The sequence below is a fragment of the Dermacentor andersoni genome, chromosome 1, assembly GCF_023375885.2.
Source record: "Dermacentor andersoni chromosome 1, qqDerAnde1_hic_scaffold, whole genome shotgun sequence".
Lineage (NCBI taxonomy): Eukaryota > Metazoa > Arthropoda > Arachnida > Ixodida > Ixodidae > Dermacentor > Dermacentor andersoni.
This window is the reverse complement of record NC_092814.1, coordinates 141,046,848-141,061,540: the sequence shown is the minus strand read 5'-3', so window position 1 is coordinate 141,061,540 and position 14,693 is coordinate 141,046,848. Positions and strand designations below refer to the sequence as shown.

General features: G+C 43.1%; 1 protein-coding gene across 2 annotated transcripts in view; it reads right to left on the bottom strand.

Annotated features, from left to right (window-relative positions):
* Window positions 1–14,693, bottom strand: part of LOC126546058 (G-protein coupled receptor dmsr-1-like) — a 1,011,142-nt gene that overhangs the window by 331,457 nt on the left and 664,992 nt on the right. The gene's annotated exons all lie outside the window — the stretch shown is intronic.

The window sequence follows — 14,693 nt, the reverse complement described above, 5'->3', positions numbered from 1 at the left end:
AAGTTAGCACTTGCAGTGTTTCATTTGCACTATTCCAATATTTCATATTTCACTTTCATTTATGAGCGGGCTGATCACCCTCAAATATCAGCTGATAGTATTAAATATAGCTGCATTTTTACCTCCCTTGGACCATCTTTGTTACGCATGGCGGAATACCCCACCTTCTTGCTATGCCATGGCGCCACTTCAACGGCTATGTTGTTAATGGTTGCAGTACGAATTACAGGTCTTAGTGTCCCCAAGGCCACATGAACAAGACACACTATATGCATAAGATATACCAAGGTGATGCTTGAAGCGGTCTTGCCAGTACTATTGGTAGTCAGGTGCTGAGACTCAGCACCTGTTGCCGTAGAGTATCTCGGTTTTGCGGCGGAGGTTTGCCACCATCCAGCATTAAAATGTGCTCACCAACTGCCTGCTACGTTGATTGGTTAGCACCCGGCGAGAGTCCCGAAAGGAAGCTGGTAATGCGTGGCAGGGGGTATGAACTAGCTAGTACGCATATATTTGCTCCTTGCTTCCGGCCTTCAAGCTTCCTTTTCTCGCAATTGTAACAGCACAGAGCCCACAGGATGACTGGGGCCAACCGTCAACATTATCCTCTAATAAAAGCTAAGCAAGAAAGCACGAAACGACAGTATATGTTACGTCGAATGGACTACGATGAAAACCACTCGTGCAAAAACGATAAAAATTGGTGCTCTTGAAGCAGCCGATGATACACGGCATTCTCTTGCAGTGCAGTGGCAAGTAATGAAAGAGCCAATCTGGAACATAGCTACAGCTTACACCTGACCCGTGGGTTAGGGCGTAATTGGACTGCGCTGGCTGTGAGCATTGGACAATACGTTTAAGTGCCCGCCAAGAAGACAAGGCTCGTGGAGCTGTAATGAAACGTTCAAGTGCCTGTTACGTGTCGCGAGATTGATTGTGCAAGTTTCATCACGGATATTTCAGGAAACGTCGCAAACTCGGAGCACAGAAAAGGGGCACACGACACCGCGCCTGTGTCCCGTGCCCCTTTTGTGTGTCACGTTCTTGCGCTGTTTGCTGAAGTATTTGTTCGTACCAACAAGCCCGGCTAGCCACTGTTCTGAATTTCATCACAGGTTGTAATTGACTCACTGAAACGTACTTCGACCGCACTGCATGAATATTGCACTGCCTTAGAAGGTTCTTGAAGATTTGTAAGGCTAAACAGAAACAGTCATGAATTAAATAATACATTCTGGTGGGCGGAAAAACGAGGAATGTTGGAACACGTGAATTCTCTCAGCTCTGTTCTTTAAGGTACAAATCGTCCGCATGGAGCAAAATGTTTCACCTTGTCATATCTTATTCCAGTTGTGGCATATTTCACTAAGCATCTCTAAAGCATTAAAATAATGAAAACATTCACATGCATGTACACAGCGGCGGGATGCATTGTAGCGAGAACAATTTCTCGCAGTGTTGCATTTTATAGCAGAGTTGGAAAGAGGTTTCTTCAGCAACCAGAAATAAGGACGTCCGAATGCATTAAAATGAACTTCCAACACTACACAGACGCGCAGTTACTAGCCACAAAGAAGTTTACTGTATTTTTCTGCAGTTCCCGCTAACAGGATACGTATTTCGCGAATGTTCTCTTTCCCTCTGAGTGAAAGCCTCGCTTCCGAGCTATACAAGTTGCTGACGTGGCGCTCAACTTGCTCCTTGCTTTTGCTTCACGATTCTGCAAGACGCATTGAAAACCGCCTCTATGTCACAGTAACAAAATGTGGCGCGATACTCTTGCGGAAACCCGCAGGTGGAGAGAAGTAACAAATAAAGGGAAAATCATACATCCACCCGTTCGTAGCAATTGCTACAAAGGAAACCCATACGGGTTCCTCGAAAGAAAAGCCTCACAGTTGAAGAAAAATTCGTCCTGGTCCGGAACTCGAACCCGGGACCACCGCTTTTCCTGGCAGCCGCTCTACCCTTACAAAAATGACTTTAGACTGTCTATAGAAAGTCTATAGACTTTTTATAGATGACCTTGCCTTTCTATAGATGTGGATTTTTGTTGATACAAAGTCTGTAGACTGTCTATAGACGAAAGTGGATAAAGTTTCTATTTTTGTCGATTCGCAGTCTGTAGACGGTCTATAGAAAAAAGTCGATAAGGTGTTTGTTTCTTTTTTGTCTGCTTCCCCTCTATAGACTACCTATAGGTGAAAGTCGATAAAGCCTCTATTTGTTTGTCTATTAGTGGTCTATGGAGTTTCCATAGACGGAAGTCGATAAGGTTTTTATATATTTTTGTCTATTCGCAGTCTATAGATGGTCTAATGAAAAAGTCGATAAGGCGTTTGTTTCTTTTTTGTCTCCTTCCCCTCTATAGTCTACCTATAGAGGAAAGTCAATACATTAAAAAAAAATTATGGGGTTTAACGTGCCAAAACCACTTTCTGATTATGAGGCACGCAAAGTCAATACATTCTCTACTTATTTTTGACTATAATTTGTCTATAGACTTTCTAAAGAAAAAGTCGATAATGTTTCTATTTCATTTTGTCTATTCGCAGTATACAGATGATCTATAAAAATCGTTAAGGTGTTTGTTTCTTTTTTGTCTACTTCCCATCTATAGATTACCTATAGACGAAAGTCTATACAGTCTGTTTATTCCTGTCTATAATTTGTCTATAGACTTTTTATAGACGAAGGTTAATAAGGTTTATATTTCTGTTTGTCTATTCGCAGTCTATAGACGGTCTACAGAAAAAAGTCGATACGGTATCTTTTGCCTACTTCCCTTCTATATACACCTATAGACAATGTCGATACAGTCTTTATTTTTGTCTATTATTCGTCTATAGACTTACTATAGACGAAACTCAAGAAGGTGCATATTTCTTCTTGTCTATTCCCAGTCTACGTACTTAAAGAACACACACACACACACACACACAAACACACGCACACATATATATATATATATATATATATGTATATGTTGCTGCGCGAACGGCCACTCGAGGCACATTACGTGTAATCGCGGGCTTCTTCACGCTCGGGGAAGCACTTCTATGGAGCATGTCTTGAGCGACAGAAAGTTGTTTTGGGAGTTTCTCCTCTTGCTCTACAATTTTATCATTGAGAATTTTCATTTAATTAAAATAATTGGAACCTAATTAACACTAATTACGTAATCAGTGGGAATGCAAACAATAACATGATTATCTACAAGCGACGACAAACAACATTACCTTGGTTCTCTCAAACTACATAGCATCTACATATCTTAAAGTCGGGCTCAAATTAAGTGAAACACCCCCTGTACTTCTTTGCAATTCGGATTATTTTCCACGGTTTCCTATATCACCGCCGCTGAAGGCCATCGGGTGGGACGTCACCAAAGGTCATGTGAACTTGTGCGAACAGCCCGTATACCGATTGTGGTAAGGCGTGAGATGAAGTAGAAAACAGCCGATACTGTAAAATTCTTATTGCTTCAGGTTTACATGCCGTCTAAAGATTAAAAATAGACAAAAATTTTTAATACGGGCTGTACGCTGTAACCAAGCGCAGGTACCGGTGGATAATACGGAGCTGCGTTTGATATAAGCCACTGAAGTTGCATACTGCTGAGATTGATGTAGAGCCTAATTGTAGACTTTAGTGTACACATAGTGTATACCTCCCCATTTGTTGACCACATGATATGATCTACGTAGTCGCTCGCGGCAATACCAAGACAGTCTTCACAGTTGTCATAGCATGACATTTGCGGCAGTAGAATAACGAAAGCAAAACCCCGATCCAATCGTCGTAATAGATATGAACGCCAACTTTAGCTACAACTGGATTCCAAACAGGCATAAAGCTAACAGCACAGAGACTAGTAATGTTTGCAGCTTACAACGCAGGCTTTGTGAATATGCAATGAACTGATGTCGCGTATGTGGTGTGCACATTATGCGTCGTCCGATTCTCGGATACTTTTCACACTGTCCTCATATCTCGGCTGCATCACTAACATCGGGTGGGTTTTCGTTCACTGGCATCCTGCACTATAAACTCGTCAAAGCTTCTCATTCACTTAAAATATGTGCCAAATTCTCTGAGCCCACTCAGTATTTCGCAGGCGGTATGCCTGCGCGGCCACGCATATGAGTACGTCATTGCTGTACTGATTGCTTTCACCTATCATCGGAACGGAAAATTTGCACTAACATGCGTGCGGGTATCATATTTAGCGGTACGCTGGAAGATATGCTACAAATGCACTGTATTACTCATCTTCCCTGGCGATAATGCAAGCGCCTGAAGGGCCCTCTAACGGGTTTTACAAACTGCCCATTCATCCATGTGTGCGTTCCAGTTTCATACGACAGCCCACACCGTTTGTTATACAACTTGCCAGCGCATTTCCTTCATCCATGAAAAAAAAAATGGAAAAGAAAAGCAACCCGTTCCGCGCGCATGGTGCGCAATGAAAGAGACAAAAAAATCAAAAAGGAAAAGAGACTCGGACTTCTCGGAGCGCGCACGCCCTCAGCGCCCGGAGCTCCTGCGCATGCGCAATGGCGGTGCGCCATCTGTCCGCGTCAATTCCAATTCTCAACGAGTGCGCCAGGCACGTAAACGCTTGTAGCGGTGTGCGGTGTCTGCCTGAACCTTGGGGTCTGTGAATGCGTATCTTGTTTGTGGCACCACACGTCAACTACATTGAACGGTAAGATTAAGCAAAGATGTTTTCCGTCAATAGCTCATGATTAGGTGAGCGCATTTCATTGCGCAAACCGGCTGTCTGTAGCGAGGCGACTCGGGCATAGTATCGGTTTCTCGTTTTCATGATTTGATAACGCGCTCTTGTTCTCGCATCTACTATACGGAATGTTTTACGGCAAGCGATAGCTCACGCTTGTTGATTTTAGCGTCGTAGTTGGTGTGCGTAAAAATAAAGTACACCATTTTTACCTTGATAGTGAGCTGGCACTAAGCGGATTGTGCGTGTTGAGCAGCCAGTGTGGTAGATCTCATTTCGTGGCGCTCGATCCGGCCGCGATGATTTCTGCACCGCATGTGTAGGGAAATTCTCGTGACACGCTTTACGTATATATCTCCAAATTATGTGAGCATGGAGAATTTTCAAACAGACGTGTAGTTGAATAAATGCTAGCGTACTCGGATGAAAGGCCCTGTTTGCGGGGCATGCATCAGAAGTGTGTGCGCTGCCGTTTTCGTATAGCTTAAAAGTAACCGTATTTTTAAGGTTCCTGGCAACCAGTCTAAATAATTTTGGAAAGTTACCGCAAGCAAAAGACGAGACTTGAAGAAATATCTAGATTCACCGAAACTAAATGTATGCAACCACAAAAGCTTTTGGAGCATGAAACCTGTGATAAGCTTAGTCACTCGCACCTTCGCATCTTAGCCGAAAATTTTAGAAAACAATAAATTAGTCGCTCGAAGAAGCACCTTAACACGTTTTAAACTGAATGCATTGCGTTTGACTATAGTTGGAAGATTTCTTATTTTTTCGTCTCTTTTATGAATAGTTTAGCAGCAGAACTTCATCTTTCGGGCTATTTGAAAAGCGTTAAGCACCTTTCCTTGCTTCGGCGTTATGCTGTTTACGTGCGGGTAATCACTAGGCAGCTGCTGGCGCAGATTCGCATTGTGCCAATCGTGCATGGTATGAAGCCCTTGTCGTGCGTAATAAGTGTTCCGGTTTCATTACTGTTGCATTTAGTGCCGTCGTCTTAGACAGACTGTGTTTTAAGAAAATTATTATATCACACAATAAAAAGAGTGAATTCAATGCCGGTGCACTGGTTTTCTTTTTTGCATTGCATGATTCAGCACTAGTGGATTTGCTTCAATTTTTTTTCTCTTTATGCAGCATACGAGAGTGCAGCTGGTTGAGGAGCACTATTAAGCTATGGACATAAATACATAAGGGCAGATGAGAAGCAACGCGTGAACATACATAATATAAGTTCAAAATTTTTTTGCCGTCATATGTAAACAGAAATGTAAACTAACTTGTAGATCGCAGATAGCTAGCAGATTTCGTTTAACCGGATGTATTGCATGCAACTGTAATATTTCTTAAATGTGCTCGTGCACAAATACTCATGCAGTCTTGCATAAAGATTCACGGCTGCGTGCATTTGAGATTTTTCGACTGCTTCCATGCGCATGCATGATTTGCTATGTACAGTTACCTGGGTATGTTCCCATATGCATGCTGGATGCAGTACATATTTATAGTAATTTCTAATAAACTGCTCATTAACAACCCCCGCAGCGAGTGCTTATATAGAATCGAAACGCATTTGGCAAAATGTATTCTTTATATAGCTATTATATATGGTGTCGATCCCGGCTATTTTTAGCCAATATGGGCAATGAAAATACACGATTTAAAAAGAACACGGTGCAAGATATACTATTATAAAATACCTACAGGTCAGATCTCTGACGGCTGAACACCATAAGTCTTAAATTCTGGTCTTACCGCACCGTCTTTTTTTACATTATTCTTCGTTGAACAGCTTCACTGAAATTATGTTAGATCAGACACCCTGTATTAACAATAATCGACAAATAGCATAAGGCTATAAAGTCTATGGATTAGCTGCAGACTGATCTGCCATAATTGTCTACAGATAGTCTATGGAATTATAACCTTACACTTTCTGTAGACTAGTCTAAAAAATGTGTCTATAGACACTCTATAATCTGTCTATTGATTAGTGAAAATTCATGTTTGTAGAGAAATGTCTGCAGAATGTCTATAGAGAGTGTTTAGAGGAATATACAGTTCTACTTTTGTAGACTGAAGTCTATAGATAGTCTATAGACATTTGCTTATAGACATATTGTAGACTTCAGTCTGCAAACGTTTAACTTTATATACCTCTAGTTTTCTAGACTAAGTCTACGGAATGTGCATAGACAAATGTCTATAGATAGTCTGTAGACATTTGCTTATAGACATTTTATAGATTTCAGCCTACAAAAGTAGAACTGCGTTATACACTTCTATTTTTGTTGTCTGAAGTCTGTGAAATGTCTATAGACAAGTGCCTGTAGATAATCTATGGATATTTGCTTATAGACATTTCATAGATTTCAGTCTACAAAAGTAGAACTACTGTATAGGGTTCTATTTTTGTTGACTGAAGTCTATAAAATGTCTATAAGCAAATGTCTTCATAACTGTATAACCCTATACACTTTTGTCTGTAGACATCCTGCAGACATTTCTCTACAAACGTGAATTTTCATCAGTCTATAGACAGTCTATAGAGTGTCTGTAGACTCAGACATCTTATAGAAAAATTTATAAAAGGTATATGGCCATAACTTTATAGACTGTCTATAGACTACTCTAAAGAAATGTCTATAGACCGTCTATAGAAATTTCTCCATCGACAGTCTATAGATATTTATCTATAGCCATTCTATAGACTTCAGTCTACAAAAGTAGAACTGCATAAGCCTATACACTTTTGTCTATAGACATTCTGCAGACATTTGTCTGCAAACGTGTTTTCATTATTCTATAGAAAGTCTACAGACTGTCTATAGACCCAGACGTTTTATAGACTGGTCTATAAAAAGTGTATGGCCATAAGTCAATAGAGTGTCTATATATTTTCTATAGACAGTCTATAGACCTAGACTTTTTATAGATTAGTCTATAAGAAGTGTATGGCCATAAGTCTATAGAATGTCTATAGACTAGTCTAAAGAAATGTCTATAGACAATCTATAGACTTCATAGGGAAATGTCTATAGACTGTCTACAGACGCTCTACAAAAAATTTTATAAGGGTATCATCTGAGTTAACCAGGCGGCTAGCAGATGGTAGGGCGAAGTCCAATTTGTCAACAACTCGAAGCAAAGGCAAGAGTTTGAGGCAATAGTTCTCCGGAAACCAGCAAGGTGGAGAGAAGTAATTAATAAAGGGAAAATCAGACATCCACCCGTTCGTAGCAATTGCTACAAAAGAAACCCATACGGGTTCCTCGAAAGAAAAGCCTCGCAGTTGAAGAAAAATTCGTCCTGGTCCGGGACTCGAACCCACGACCACCGCCTTTCCGGGGAAGCCGCTCTGCCATCTGCTAGCCACCTTGTTAGCTCAGGTGGTAGAGCGGCTGCCCTGGAAAGGCGGTGGTCCAGAGTGCGAGTCCCGAACGAGGACGAATTTTCCTTCAACTGCGAGGCTTTTCCTTCGAGAAACCCGTATGGGTTTCCTTTGTAGCAATTGCTACGAACCGGTGGATGTCTGATTTTCCCTTTATTAAGTAAGAATATGTGCGTATTTTGCTGCAAGCTCCCAGAATCGTTGCAAGACGGAAGGGCATGCACTGTTGGCTGCAGAGGCTAATCGTGCACCGGAACGGGACGAGCTCAAAAGGATCGCAACGACATTCATGTCGGCTTGCTCACAACTGATGACTGCATTGCATCAGTAACGTGACTTCCGAATCCCGATTGGAAAGAGCACCTGTGGCAGTAAGCCTTCACCTATGCGACAGAGCATCATCTCAGATAAGAGTAACTTGTTACCATCAGCGGTGAAAAGTGAGCTATTCGTTTATATTCTGGACAACAACCTTTCTAAAAAGGTATATACAACAAACCGCATGAACAATTCGCTGTCGCAGTCAATGTGTTTCACGGGATAATGTCAATAGTTGGAGAACTATGTGCTAAACCTATGCTTTTCTGGCTCCTCGCATAGGAATATGGAGCTAAAAAAATATGGAGCGCCTGTGTATGTATGTTTTCTATTCTACGTCCGTGTGGGTTTTTGCTCTACAGGAAGAACTGCAAAATGTTACACCAAAAAGCGTAAATATCTACACTGATGGACTTTATTTCTCATGCTAGCGCCTTTGTATGTATTTTCTCTTCTACGTCCTTGTGCATTTTGCGCTACAGGAAGAAATGTAAACTCACTTGACTCTACAAACGCAAGCACAACACTGAAGGAACACAATCCGAAAGCGTCTGTTCACATTTCAAGAATACAAAAACGAATAATACGTTGAAACAATAGTCTCAAAACACCCTAAAAGGCTTGATGCAATATGGCAGTAGTGTGTTTAAGTATGTCTCCGCGTTCTGCCGCTTATGCCGCCTTTTACCGTTCTTGTTGCTGGCGGAAAGGTAATGCAGATGCAAAGAACATGTTATCTAATCCAACAAACAAGAAACTAGATTTCAACCGGCGTCCTCAGCAAGAATTATGAAAAGCATAGAAATGTACACAAGTTAATCAGGCACATTTCACGCATGAAAAGCTTTCCAGCTTCATATGTGTTAACCAGACGAAATATTGTATGCAAATAAGAAAGACAGGGAAACACTTATGTGCCCCGACGCACTAGGCTTCCAGGTTTGTCGTTCAATCTCTGTCCACAAAAGAAGTGCATATGCACTTGCATTAAAAAGCATAGGTGTAGATGTGTCCGATACGGCAGCCACGATAAACCAGACCACCGGCTGTCTCCCAAGACGCCAAAATATGGGGCGAAGCGCCTTTAAAGTTATCAAAATGGCACATGATAATCCATATGAAATAAAATATTCTAAATTAAAATTATACTCTGCGGCTTTACGTGTCAAAACTACGATCTGATTATGAGGCACGCCGCAGTGGAGGGCTCCGGATTAATTTTGAGCACCTGGGGTTCTTTAACGTGCACCCACTACACGGTACACGGGCGTTTTTGCATTTCGCCTCATCGAAAAGCGGCCGCCGTGGCCGGGATTCAGTCCCGCGACATCATGCTTAGCAGCACTACGCCGTAGCCGCCAAGCGACAGAAAATATTCTGTACACCGTTCAAGAACAACAAACAACTGGCGCTTGCAAAAAGGGAAAGAGAAACGAGGACACAAAGAGAGCCGACTAAATGCATTCTGCAGTATTCCCGAGCACCCCGGCAAGACACAGCAGAGCCCTGTTTCTTCGGCAACTCAAACGCCTGCTATACGCTTGGCCTTCGCAATTTCAAAGAACACAGGCCGTAACTCAAACTCACCAGAAACGTTCCAGCAAAATGATGGCACGCAATATCCATGCTCTCTATAGCATTTAAGGTACTTTTCGAGCTTTTCCCGAACAACATTCCCGAGATCAGCGCTGTTTTCTTTTTAACATTTCTAGGTGTACCTGATACTGAAGCAAAAGCTTGCCGCATAGTATATTAGACCCTCACAAATATAATAGTTCTCGGGATAAAGCCCGACTTCCGTGAAGCGCCAGTGGTGTAAATACAGAAGGGGAAAAGTTCGGAGTTCAGGAAGCTGACTGAGAGGGATACTGCTTTTCCGAACCGTGCCCTAATGAGGCCGCTGTCGGCTCCAGCGTTTGGCTCTGAAACCAACTTGCACATTAGCACAAATTCTAATTTCACAGCCTGGGAAGCTGAGTTGAAAGAGCTGTCAGTGAATGTAACGTATGTTTACGTACCACCAAAGTTTTACCAAATGTGTCTCAAGAGACAGACCTGTTGAGAAAATTACAGGCCTGTTGCGCTGCAGTGACGGGATTAGGAATAACTTTCTGAACAGCAGCGTTTTCCATCTGTTTCGTGTAGTAAACATCCGAGCATCCACTAATGCGTATATGGAGGTGATTTTCAGCTCCTCTGTTTCGTGAATTACGACAAATATTTTGCCTAGAAGTTTAATCAAGTCTTCGAAAGTTTGCGAAGAACACAAAGTGCTGAGCTAAGCATTGGTTTGGTGTAGAGCATTGCATATGCATACACATAGTTTTGTCGTGGTGTCACTTCTAGTACAGCGAGAATCACAGCGTGTCAATCTCCAAATAATTGTAACAAGATGTAGCCAGTATAGCGCAACGAATCTGTAGGTTAAGGCACTGCTCATGAACAACGGCTCGTCCAGCGGGTATTCTTTGCCTCAAAGAGTGAGATCGCCACATGTATCGATCGTTCTATGGTGTAACATCCATGTGGCCCACTTTGGCATTTGTTGATGCTAGCTGCTACTATAGCGGTCACAGGCGTGGTGTTTGGGAAACACGGAATTGCGGAACGTGATCGTCGCCAAACCGTTCGATTTGTTTCTGTATAGCTGATATGCTTCTCGTAAAAATGGCTGCAAAATTTTGTTTGACAGTCCGCGGGTCATATGGCTATTTATATTTGTCGTGAATATTACGCTAGCCGCGTTTAGAATGACTGTTAAGCCAGGAGCTGTTACTTCACACCCTAACGTGCTGTAGCAGATTGTTAATTAAGCTTAGTGCGGATCGTACTCGGATACTCAGTACGGGAATAAGTATTGTTCATGGGGTGTACGTATTCCTGGGAGTTGCGCGCGTTACCTTGCGAGTGCACAAGAACAGTAGCAACAGTAGCCAACCGCGTCATTTGCTACGATGATAGGAAACGTTTAAATGGCGATACCTGTCACAACATTTCTCAAGGTGTGCCACAGATATACCATTCAACGTTGCGGACATTAGTGTCATCAGAAGAAAAAGCTTTACCTGCCCTCTATAATCAAAAGAATTCACCCAGAGGATCTGGTATATCTAGGTTAACAGAGAATTTTGTCCCCAATATGGAACTTAAGAGAAGCTGCCCAAAGATTTATAATGCTCATAAAGTATGCCACATAAAGTACACAGTTACAGCCTTACATATAAGGCTAGCAGTATGTACTAAATAAATAAATAGCGCCTCACCGCTGCGCTTGCGCTGAACCGGAACACCGGACGGTTGTTTGTGTTTAAGTTCGCTTCTCGACGTTGACCGCGTTTTGCAGCATAGCGCCACACCTTCAAGCGAGCACTGCCTTGTTTATAACAGACATGCCAACGTTTTAACGTTGTGCGCTTCGCAAGAACAGACGAATGGCATGACATTGTTTTTTCTGTTTCATCCTGCTGCCACAGAAAGGTTCTAACACTATTTCAATATATTAGAATCTTTAGGAACGGATGTGGTTGCTTCAAGATCAGATATTGCCCTGTAGCAATCGTAGGCCAAATGAAGCGCTGTGTTTTTCGCCTCGCAAATATGATGTGAAAATGATTTGCACACAGCGACTCGCCTGTTTTAACGCGTTGGCAGACGGCTTGAGCGACATCATGCGATGCCTGCTCGCAACTTTCTTTGTGCCACCCCTTGGAAAATTCCAAACGCGACCATAGGAGAAGAAAAAAAATGAAGAAACAAATGGAACTGGGAAAAAACCCATATATCCCGTATCATAATCCTGCATGATCGTATGGGTTTATATGGGAAGACACAGGCTTTAATAGAGAATTGTATACGATGCGGAAAACAGAATTTTTCTGTAGGCCTGCTCAACCTATTTGTCTAGCATATAGCTGTAGCAAATAGGCAGTTAATTCTTAAATCTCTGTATTGCTCCTTTGATAACTTTGTTTCGTCAAAGCCGGTGAGCGAAAATGCGAGACGAGTGGCGGAAGAGGAAATGTGAAGGACCACCCACACGGGGTCCGGCGCAACTCTCTCGATGGGCGTTGGCGCCAGCTTACGCGTCTTCTGGCGAGTACTCCGCGTCTAGCTATAGCGGAGACGCCCGGGCGACTCGCGCATCTGCATGTGCCAGATATGAGCGCACCCGCCGCAATCGGCTAGCAGCGTGCCGGCATCGAGTAGCCCGCACACGAAGTTCCGGCGCCAGGGCTCGCAAAGAGGATAAGCTGAGAGAAACTGCTCGAAGCGTCGCCAACCTGTCGAGTGCGGATACCATCAATAATTAATCTTTGCTTGCTTGCGTCGAGGCTCGACTGGCACTGCGGCAGGCCCGAACGCAGACACTATAAAACAAGCACGCCATTTGTGAACTGCGGTGGCAGGAAAGCAGCAAGAGTGGAAGTTCTTGTGCAACAAGTAGTAGCTTCACAGGAACGCCGTTGTCAATGCAGAAATAAGCTCCCAAAAGTAAGTCCCGTGAAAAGAGACGTGTGCCGTGTGGTTGGAACCTCTAGCGGCGTCCTAGCACGTAGAATATGTGACGGTTTATTGATGCTAATGCAGCTTTGTCACACATGCACTGTGCGCATGATTTAAATTTAAAACAATGTAGTAGTTCTTGAAAGTAAAAAATAATAGCAAGAAGTAATATTCATCTAAACTAAACGTTCCTGAAAACCAGAGATGGCCGACACGGCTGAGGGTGATCTATAGCAGCACTGCGCTACCCGCAGTGGAGCGCATGCAAGTTGCACGCGTGCGCGTACATCGTATACGGCTCGATCGCCGGTCGCCTATCCCGCGTCACACGCATATACGGGCACCGAGCTGCATAAGCTGACGCAACCTACCGCGTAGCTTAATAGCTATGGCGTTTCGCTGCCGAGTTCGAAGTCGCTGGTTCAATTCCGGCCGTGGCGGCTACGGTTCTATATATATGAAAAACTGAAAAAAAGACCGCTGGTGTGCTTAGATACAAGTGCACGTTCCTTAGGTGGTCAAAATTTATTTGGAGTCCCTCACTACGACGTGCGTTTCATAATCCTATCGTGTTTCTGGCACGTTAAACCCAGTATTTGTAATTTAGGTTAAGCTCACAGGCACGGTTATCCAGATGCATGGGGCATGTCCCGCCTGCACATTCCTTAATATTGAACTGCACGCGCCCTTCATGCCTGCAATGACAAGTGCAATCCATCTCGAACAATATGGCACCTTCGGCACATGCGACTGTGTTCATTTGCTGCGTTCCTTCGCGGCGCTTGCGAAATTTTGCGCTGAACGCATTTGATTGTTCTTTATACCAGCCGTGACTTCGGCCGTGAAGAACGCATTGTTCTGTTGGGCAAAAACTAAAGATAATATTTTCCCATACTGCTTATGCACTCATTATGACGTAAGTGAAATTACATTAGTGCAGCACGTGCAGCATGTTGCGAATATAGTTCCTGGAATATTGTATCTTCAGCCATAATGGTGCAGCAAGTGCATACTTGGAAAGCGTTCTTGCGTCCCCAATCACCACGGGGACATCTGGGCGATAGGGGCACCCTACGGTTGTGTGCCTCTATATCGAAAACTGTCTGTTGTGCTAGCCATGATTAGAAAAGCAGCGACCGAAAAGACAGTTTGAAGTTTGTGTCCGGTCGCGTTGCTCACTTAAAATACCGGCACATGTAAGCAAGCGGGTCGTAGAACACATGTTATGGGCACACTTAATTGGCCCGCATAGCTGCTAAGCGTGATTGGATTTCGGAAACAACAAGGAGGTATATATCGAACTCGCCTTTCCACGTCAGATCAGAAAAATCCAAAACCCGCTGCAGTGTTTATTTGCCGTCAGATGTGCGCGAAATTCAAGAAAGACGGAATATCCGTCCTAAAACAAGGAGCTCTTACTTTCGGGATCGTTACCCGTCGTATAGGGGTATAAATCTTTAGCGACAAATATTGAGTTTGAGTTTACTTTTCCCACAATCAATATGGTACCTAATACCAAACTTCGCGCTCAGTGTGGCTGTAGTGGTGAGACAATGCTTCTCAGGCACTTTCCATATGCATTTGCTACTATACGTGAGAATTCTCAAAATACAAGCTTCCTGAAAGGCAAGCACTCGTGCGGAAATACTACTTAAGGGCAACGGCATGCTTACACCACCAGAAAAAAAAGAAGTTTTGCATTGAAGTGCGTTCGGTGCACTTATACCGTGATCGTTATGG